General features: G+C 45.4%; 1 pseudogene; it reads right to left on the reverse strand.

Annotated features, from left to right (window-relative positions):
* Window positions 1–2,939: 2,939 nt before the first annotated feature.
* Window positions 2,940–3,057, reverse strand: LOC124723432 (annotated as a pseudogene).
* Between the last annotated feature and the right edge of the window lie 5,817 nt (window positions 3,058–8,874).

The following is an 8,874-nucleotide window of genomic DNA, read 5'->3' on the forward strand; positions in this document are numbered from 1 at the left end:
GGAGCAGTCTGTACTCACTGGAGCGGGCGGAAGGCGCGCAGGAGTTGAGCGGCACTTGCAGCGCCCACATGCGGATGTACACGCAGAACCTGCGCAACGGAACCTTCTGGGCGCAGTACAGTGAGTACAAACAGTTATCCTGACATTACAAAACTGTACTTATTACCTCAGGACCAATGGAATACCGTCGCATACGTGCGATCGACTGCAATCGCGTATTTACTATCAGAATTTTCACAGTGCTTTGTACACTGAATAGCCAGAGCCAAGGAAACTGGTACACCTGCCTAATATCGCGTAGCGCCCACGTGAGCACCCGGAAATGCCGGAACACGATGTGACGTGGACTCGACACATATCTGAAGTAGTGTTGGAGGGATTCACACCACGAATCCTGCAGGGCTGTCTATAAATTAGTAAGAGTACGAGGGGGTGAAGATCTCTTCTGAACAGCACGTTGCAAGGCATCCCATATATGATCAATAATGTTCGTATCTAGGGAGTTTGATGGCCAGCGGAGGTATTTAAAGTCAGAAGAATGTTCCTGAAGCCACTGTGTAGCAATTCTGGACGTGTGGGGTGTCTCATTGTCCTGCTGGAATTGCCAAAGTCCGTCGGAATGCACAATGGACATGAATGGCTGCAGGTGATCACACAGGATGCTTACGTACGTGCTACTTGTCAGAGTCGTATCTAGACGTATCAGGGGTTCCATAACACTCCAACTGCACACTCTCCAAACCATTAAGAGCCTCCACCAGCTTGAACAGTCCCCTGCTGACATGTAGTGTCCATGGATTCATGAGGTTGTCTCCATATCCGTACACGTCCATCCGCTCGAAACAATTTGAAACGAGACTCGTTCGACCAGGCAACGTGTTTGCAGTCATCAACAGTCCAATGTCGGTGTTGACGGGCCCAGGCGAGACATAAAGCTTTGTGTCGTGCAGTCACCAAAGTTACATGAGTGGGCCTTCGGCTCCGAAAGCCCATATCGATGATGTTTCGTTTAATGGTTCGCACGCTCACACTTGTTGAGGGTCCAGCACTGAAATCTACTGCAATCTGCAGAAGGGTTGCACTTCGGTCGCGTTGAACGATTCTCTTCACTTGTCGTTAATCCTATTCTTGCAGGATCTTTTTCCGGCGGCAGCGATGTCGGAGATTTGATGTTTTACCGGATTCCTGATATTCATGGTACACTCGTGAAATGGTCGTACCGGAAAATCTCTCCTTCATCGCTACCTCGGAGATGCTGTGTTCCATCGCCCGTGCGCCGACCATAACACCACGTTCCAACTCGCATAAATCTTGATAACCAGCCATTGTAGCAGCAGTAACCGATCTAACAACTGCTCCAGACACTTGTCTTATATAGGCGTTACCGACCGTAGCGTCGTATTTTGCCTGTTTACGTATCTCTGTATTTGAATACGCTTGCCAATACCAGTTTTTCAGTGTAATTGACGGGTAGTGATCCAGTAAAACTGAACTTACATCTGGTTCTCTAAAGCAGTGTGATAAGCCCTTTGAAGTTCATGATCTACAGGGTACACCTATGCGGTGGCGCTGGAGTCTACGCGCTCTTCGAATAATGGAGTTAGATGACATTTTCACAACGAGTATTTGGGCGACAGGAGGTGGAGAGGTAAAAAGGATGGAAAATGAGGGTTTAAACTCCCGTCGATCTCGATGTCATTAGGGACGGAGCACAAGCTCCGAATATTACGAGGACGGGGAAGGAACTTGGCCGTGCCCTTTGAAAGCAATCATCTAGGCATTTGCCTGGAGCGGTTTAAGGAAATCACGGAGGAGATGTTGTGGTCTAATGATCCTCGTCACCAGACTTTGCGCCAAGGTTCTGGATTAAATTCCAAACCTCTTCGCTGTATCTCATGAAGTGAGAGCATGTGACACTGTTGATGGTGAATCGTCCGTCGGATGAGGACGTGAAGGTCGGCGGCCTACCTTGTACTATTCCAGAGCAGTAGACCCTGAGCCAACACCAGGTTTTACCTTCTCCCTACTCTCGTCATCGCCGTACAACACATACATAACGCTACACTATACGCGTCTGCATTACACTTACCCACATTCCACAAATACATTCGCAACACAACAAGCCACAAGGAAACTGCCCAGAGTGCGCGAAGGATGACAAGCCATCCCGGCAGGCAGATGAACCCACCCCGTGAAATTTTCCAGCCAACAATACCATACGGCATTTACATCTTTAGCGAAAAGTCACTCGTATGAAAATTCACTATAATAGCAGAAAAAACTACCGGTAAACGTGGGTCCGGCAACAAGCCGTTTGGAAGGTAATAGCTGATATGTGGTTATGAGCCGCCACTGACTTTAGTATGGAATATTGTTTTGGTTAGTACAGATGTATTTGAAATGTGAACTTTTCGTTTAATTCATCCAACTGGACTCGAATTTCAGCCACGTCCCCTGGTTGGCGAATGTGTTCAAAATGTTCAAATGTGTGTGAAATCTTATGGGACTTAACTGCTACGGTCATCAGTCCCTAAGCCTACATACTACTTAACCTAAATTATCCTAAGGACAAACACACACACCCATGCCCGAGGGAGGACTCGAACCTCCGCCGGGACCAGCCGCACTGGCGAATGTGATGGATGTACGAAAACGTACTGAAAATTAATGCCTCCGAATTTTTTACTGAAAATCCTTAAAGCTTTTTAAGTAAAAACTAAAAAGTAAACTGTGTCCGAAAAGGCTTTGGAAGGCTCAATGGTACCTACCGGCCGCCGTGTCATCCTCAGCCCATAGGCGTCAATGGATGTGGATATGGAGGGGCATGTGTCAGTACATGGCTGACCCGGCCGTATGTCAGTTTACAAGACCGGAGCCGCTACTACTTCTCAATCAAGTAGCTCCTCAGTTTGCTTCACAAGGGCTGAGTGCACCCTGCTTGCCAACAGCGCTTGGCAGAGCGGATGGTCACCCATCCTAGTGCTAGCCCAGCCCGACAGCGCTTAACTTCGGTGATCTGACGGGAACCGGTGTGACCACTGCGGCAAAGCCGTTGGCACTTTTTAAGTAAAACAAATGTTATTAACATTCCACAAATTTATTCTTCATGTCTACACATTTATTTCTCATCATAGTCACCGTGGCTAAGAACACATTTCTCCCAACGATAGACTAGTTTGTTGATACCACGGTGCCACAACCTCACCTCCACTTGCTCCGCGTCATCACAATCAAAGGGAAGTCCTCGAAAGTGTCCTCTAAGTTTTGGAAACAAACGGAAATCAGATGGGGCCAAGTCGGGACTGTATGGAGAATGATCGATGACGGTGAACCCAAGACGTGGGATTGTTGGAAATGTCGCAGCGCACGCGTGTGGTCTGGCAGTGCCAAGCTGAAGGAGAGGATGCTCCCTGTTCAAAAATGGTTCAAATGGCTCTGAGCACTATGGGACTTAACTGCTGACGTCATCAGTCCCCTAGAACGTAGAACTACTTAAACCTAACTAGCCTAAGGACATCACACACATCCATGCCCGAGGCAGGATTCGAACCTGCGACCGTAGCGGTCGCGCGGTTCCAGACTGTAGCGCCTAGAACCGCTCGGCCACTGCGGCCGGCCGATGCTCCCTGTGTGGACGAACTCTTCAAATTTGAAACTCGATTACAGCACTCTGTTTCTCAAGCACTGACTTAGTTCCGTTACACACTGCAATGTTACACGCTACAATTGAGACGCTTCTAGTGGCAGCGGGCTGCAAATATGTAGAGATGAACAATAAAACTGCCTTGTTACATGCTACAATTGGGAGCCCGCTTGTGTCAGAGAGCTGTAAATATATAGAGATGAAGAATAAAGATGTAGAGTTTTAATAACTTTTTATTTTATTTAAAGAGCTTTAAGAATTTTTCACATAAGAAATTCGGAGACATTACTTTTCAGCATGCCCTCGTAGACTGTTTGCAGATAATGCCGTCCTTTACCGTCTAGTGACCGCAACAGAAGTTAAAAACAAATAAAAAATGGTGTTGATAAGATATCTGAATTGTGAAAAAGTGGCAATAGACCTTGAAAAATAAATGTGTGAGTCACTCCTAATGAGTACTAAGACAGCTCTGTTTAATTGCTGTTACATAACAAACGACACAAATTTAGAGGTTGCAGATTTAACTTAACACCTACGAATGACAGTCAGGAACAACTTACGTTTGAAAGATGACAAAGAAAATGTTGTTTGAAAGGCAGAGTACAGACTGCGTTTTACTGGCAGAGCACTGAGAAACTGCAAAAATCTACTAAAGAAATTTTTTTCACTACGTTAGTCATTTCTCTTCTAGAATGCTATTGCGCAGTATGGGATTCTTACCAGATAGGATTGACGGAAGACATCGAAAACGTCATAGGAGGGTGTCTCCTTTTTTGTTATCACGAAACAGAAGAGAGTTGGGACGACACTCACTCATTAAAACCAAGGAGTTTTTTTTTATCGCGGGATATCTTTTCAAGAAACGTCAATAAACAACTTTCTCCTCTGAATAACAAACTATTTTGTTGCCTATTACTTACACAGGGACGAATGAAATAGGAGAAATCATAGCTCGTTCGGAGAGATTTAGGTGTTAACTTTTTACATACTTAATTAGAGAGAGGAATAGTAGAGATATGGTTTTAAAATGGCTTCTTCTACCTTCTGCCAAGCACTTAATTGTAAACTGAAGAGTAATGTTGCTGCTGTAGGTTATCAAAATGACAGTGGATAGACACCTGTAACTCACTTTGAGGATAACTGACAATTTTGCTTTTTTTGCTTCTATCAAAGTTTTCATCGTCAAATTATTTCCATACGCTATTTCTGAAGCTGTTGATTTATTGTGGCGAGTCCCTGAAGCCCTGTGACCAGCTGGTGCACAAACAAGAGTGATCTTTCCAGAGTTTGGCTGGTAACGGGAAATGATACCACGATAGTTACTGATCAGATTCTTCGCTGCGTAAAATTCCAAAGTTCTCTTCAGAGTGTCGTTCAGTGACATTGCTGATGGTTTGTCGGTTAGGAGCCTTAAGCTTGTTGACGCCTTAGTACTTTCCGAAAGAGATACGTTATTGACTGGCACCATATCTTACCTAATGTGTCACTTCCATCATTAACAACACAATAATAGGTCCTGTGGGCGCTAAACATTTGCTGCAATGTAGACGAATACTTGAAAGGCGTCAACCAAATCGCGCTAAGAGGATATGCTAAAGGCGCAAGAAGCAAGAACCATAGAACACCCCATTACAGGGCGAGTTGGCGCCGTGACTCGCATAGAGGGGGGGGGGGGGGGGATTGAAATCCCTGCCTGGGGTTCAAAGTTTAGGCTTTCTGTGGTTTTCATAAAATCACTTTAAATGAACGTGGAGATACCTCCTCTGATAAGGCCCCACCTGATATCCTGCACATCATCTTCTGGTCTGAAGGAGGAAGAGCAAATTAGGATTTAAAGTCCCATCGACGACAACGTCATTAGAGAAGGAGCACATGGCGATGTCGGAGCCCAGACTGACGGCTTAAGTGATGGCAGAATGACTTCTTGAATGTGGTGCTACGGTCCCGAAACTAATAGCAAGAAAAAAATGATAAAAGAAATAAATAAAACAGTTTAGTTGTGGAAGTCTATTTACAAAACAAATACTTCATTAGCTACTCACCGACAGTAAAATTCTTCTTGAAAAATAACAGAGAGGTTAACGAAAAAAAGTTATAAGCAAGATTATCTTTCTGTGTCCATCCGATTGTGAATACGGTGTAAAAGGCTAATACGGGGCAGTTCGACGAGGAGCTCGATGGAAATATCGGTATATAGTGCCTATCAGAGCTGTTGAGTCGTGGTTTGTAAGTCGCGCAGATATATTTGTATGGGCCTGCGCACATTCGAACAAGTACCTCCTAAGAAGTGCAAATCGCTCGGGGATAGATTATATGCAGTCTTTGGCGAAAACTAGTACTTTCACATTTCTGAAAGAATACACTTCTAACTATTTATAAACTGTGCTGCCAAGCGTACTAATATTTTGCATTTTAAGTACACTATGAATCAAAAGTGTCCGGACACCTCCAAAAACGTACGTTTTTCATGTTAGGTGCATTGTGCTGCCGCCTAATGCCAGGTACTCCATATTAGAGACCTCAGTAGTCATTAGACATCGTGAGAGAGCAGAATGGGGCGCTCCGTGGAACTCACGCACTTCGAACGTAGTCAGAGGATTGGTTGTCACTTGTGTCATACGTCTGTACACGGGATTTCCACACTTCTAAACATTCCTAGGTCCACTGTTTCCGATGTGACAGTGAAGTGGAAACGTGAAGGGACACGTACAGCACAAAAGCGTACAGGCTGACCTCGTCTGTTGACTGACAGAGACCGCCGACAGTTGAAAAGGGCCGTAATGTGTAATAAGCAGACATATGTCCAGACCATTACACAGAAATTCCAAACTGCATTAGGATCCACTGAAAGTACTATGACACTTTGGTGGGGGGTGAGAAAACTTGGATTTCATGGTCGAGCGGCTGGTCATAAGTCACACATCACGCCGGTAAATGCTAATCGACGCCTCGCTTGGTGTAAGGAACGTAAACATTAAACGACTGGACAGTGGAAAAACGTTGTGTGGAGTGACGAACCACGGTACACAATGTGGCGATCCGATGGCAGAGTGTGGGTATGCCGAATGCCCGGTGAACGTCATCTGCCAGCGTGTGTAGTGCCAACAGTAAAATTTGGAGGCGGTGGTGTTATGGTGTGGTCGTGCTTCTCATGGAGGAGGCTTGCACCCATAGTTGTTTTGCGTCCTACAATGATGTTTTAGGCACCTTATTGCTTCCCACTGTTGAAGAGCAATTCGGGAATGGCCATTGCATCTTTCAACGCGATGATGCACGGCCTGTGGCGGATTGGTCAAAAGACAATAACATCCCTGTAATGGATTGACCTGCACAGAGCCCTGACCTGAATCCTATAGAACACGTTTGGGATGTTTTGGAACGGCGACTTCGTGCCAGGCCTCACCGACCGACATCGATACCTCTCCTCAGTGCGGCACTCCGTGAAGAAATGGCCGCCATTCCCCAAGAAACCTTCCAGCACCTGATTGAACGTATGCTTACGAGAGTGGAAGCTGCCGTGAAGGCTAAGGGTGGGCCAACACCATATTGAATTCCAGCATTACCTATGGAGGGCGCCACGAACTTGTAAGTCATTTTCAGCCAGGTGTCCCGATACTTTTGATCTCGCAGTGTATCTCAGTTTCAGTTGTAGCGTTTGCGGAAACAAACCTGTATATTTCGACTTTGCTTCATTTGTAGCTTCAAAAAAGGCCAGTAGAACTGTTCTGTGACTGCTGTTTGTATTCGATCCGCACACATCGTAGTGCGATGTCACAGTGATATAGACGATAATACTTCCCTTTGTGGAGAGGATACACCAGCGAATACCGCTAGCACCGCCGACTGCATCAGCGAAGGTCTCTTGGACCAAGAAAGGTGAAGAGCAAGTTTCTAGTTCAAATGTCAGGATTGCGAGCAGTTCGGTGATGGGAAGCTTGTTCAGAAATGACTTGTGGTTTTCTGCCAGGAACAGTCCCGGTGTTTCCGAGCGGTCTAAGGCGCTGCAGTCCTGGACTGTGCGGCTGGTCCCGCCTGGGGTTCGAGTCCTCCCTCGGGCATGGGTGTGTGTGTTTGTCCTTAGGCTAATTTAGGTTAAGTAGTGTGTACGCTTAGGGACTGATGACCTTTGCAGTTAAGTCCCATAAGATTTCACACACATTTTTAGTCCTGGTGTTTACTCTAAGTTGTTGGAAAAAACGGCAGATAAGCTGCATCATGACTGAGTCAGGACTCAAGACAAAGTATATCAGGCAACTAACCAGTGTTTACCACTTTTCAACTCACTTTTCTCGATGGCTATGGCTGTTTTGTAATTCGTGTCTCGAAACATCCCGATGTGTGAGATTTCGGCCAGAGATAGTCCGAAATTTCAAAAGCTTTCCATTTTGTTGCACACAGAGAAAGGGAGAGTAAGGTTTTATGTTCCGTCGACTACGAGGTCGTTAGAGACGGAGGAAAAAATGGGAGCGGAGAAATAAATCGGCCATGTCTTTTTCAGAGGAAACGTCCCAGAATTTTTTTAAGCTATGCAGGGAGACCATGGGAAACCTTGGATGACCTAACGGAGAACTGAATCCCAGTCCAGCCGAATGCGGGTCGCCTGTGCCACATTGCTTCGTTATGTTAGGGCAAGCGATACTACTCTATAAAATAGCATTTCACTAATGTTTTGTTTGTGGTCTTCAATCCAGAGACTGGTTTGATGCAGCTCTCCATGTTACTCTATCCTGTGCAAGCTTCTTCATCTCCCAGCACCTACTGCAACCTACATCCTTCTGAATTTCTTCAGTGTATTCATCTCTTGGTCTACCTCTACGATTTTTACCCTCCACGCTGCCCTCCAGTACTAAATTGGTGATCCCTTGATGCCTCAGAATATGTCCTACCAACCGATCCCTTCTTCTAATCAAGTTGTGCCACAAATTTCTCTTCTCCCCAATTCTGTTCAATACCTCCTCATTAGTTATGTGATCTACCCATCTAATCTTCAGCATTCTTCTGTATCACCACATTTCGAAAGTTTCTATTCTCTTCTTGTCTAAAGTATTTATCGTCCACGTTTCACTTCCTGACACTTAAATCTATACTCGATGTTAACAAATTTCTCCTCTTCATAAACGCTTTCTTTGCCATTGCCAGTCTACATTTTATATTCTCTCTACTTCGACCGTCGTGAGTTATTTTGCTCCCCAAATAGCAAAACTCCTTTGCTACTTTAAGCGTCTCATTTC

Source organism: Schistocerca piceifrons, chromosome X, assembly GCF_021461385.2.
Source record: "Schistocerca piceifrons isolate TAMUIC-IGC-003096 chromosome X, iqSchPice1.1, whole genome shotgun sequence".
NCBI classification, from domain to species: domain Eukaryota; kingdom Metazoa; phylum Arthropoda; class Insecta; order Orthoptera; family Acrididae; genus Schistocerca; species Schistocerca piceifrons.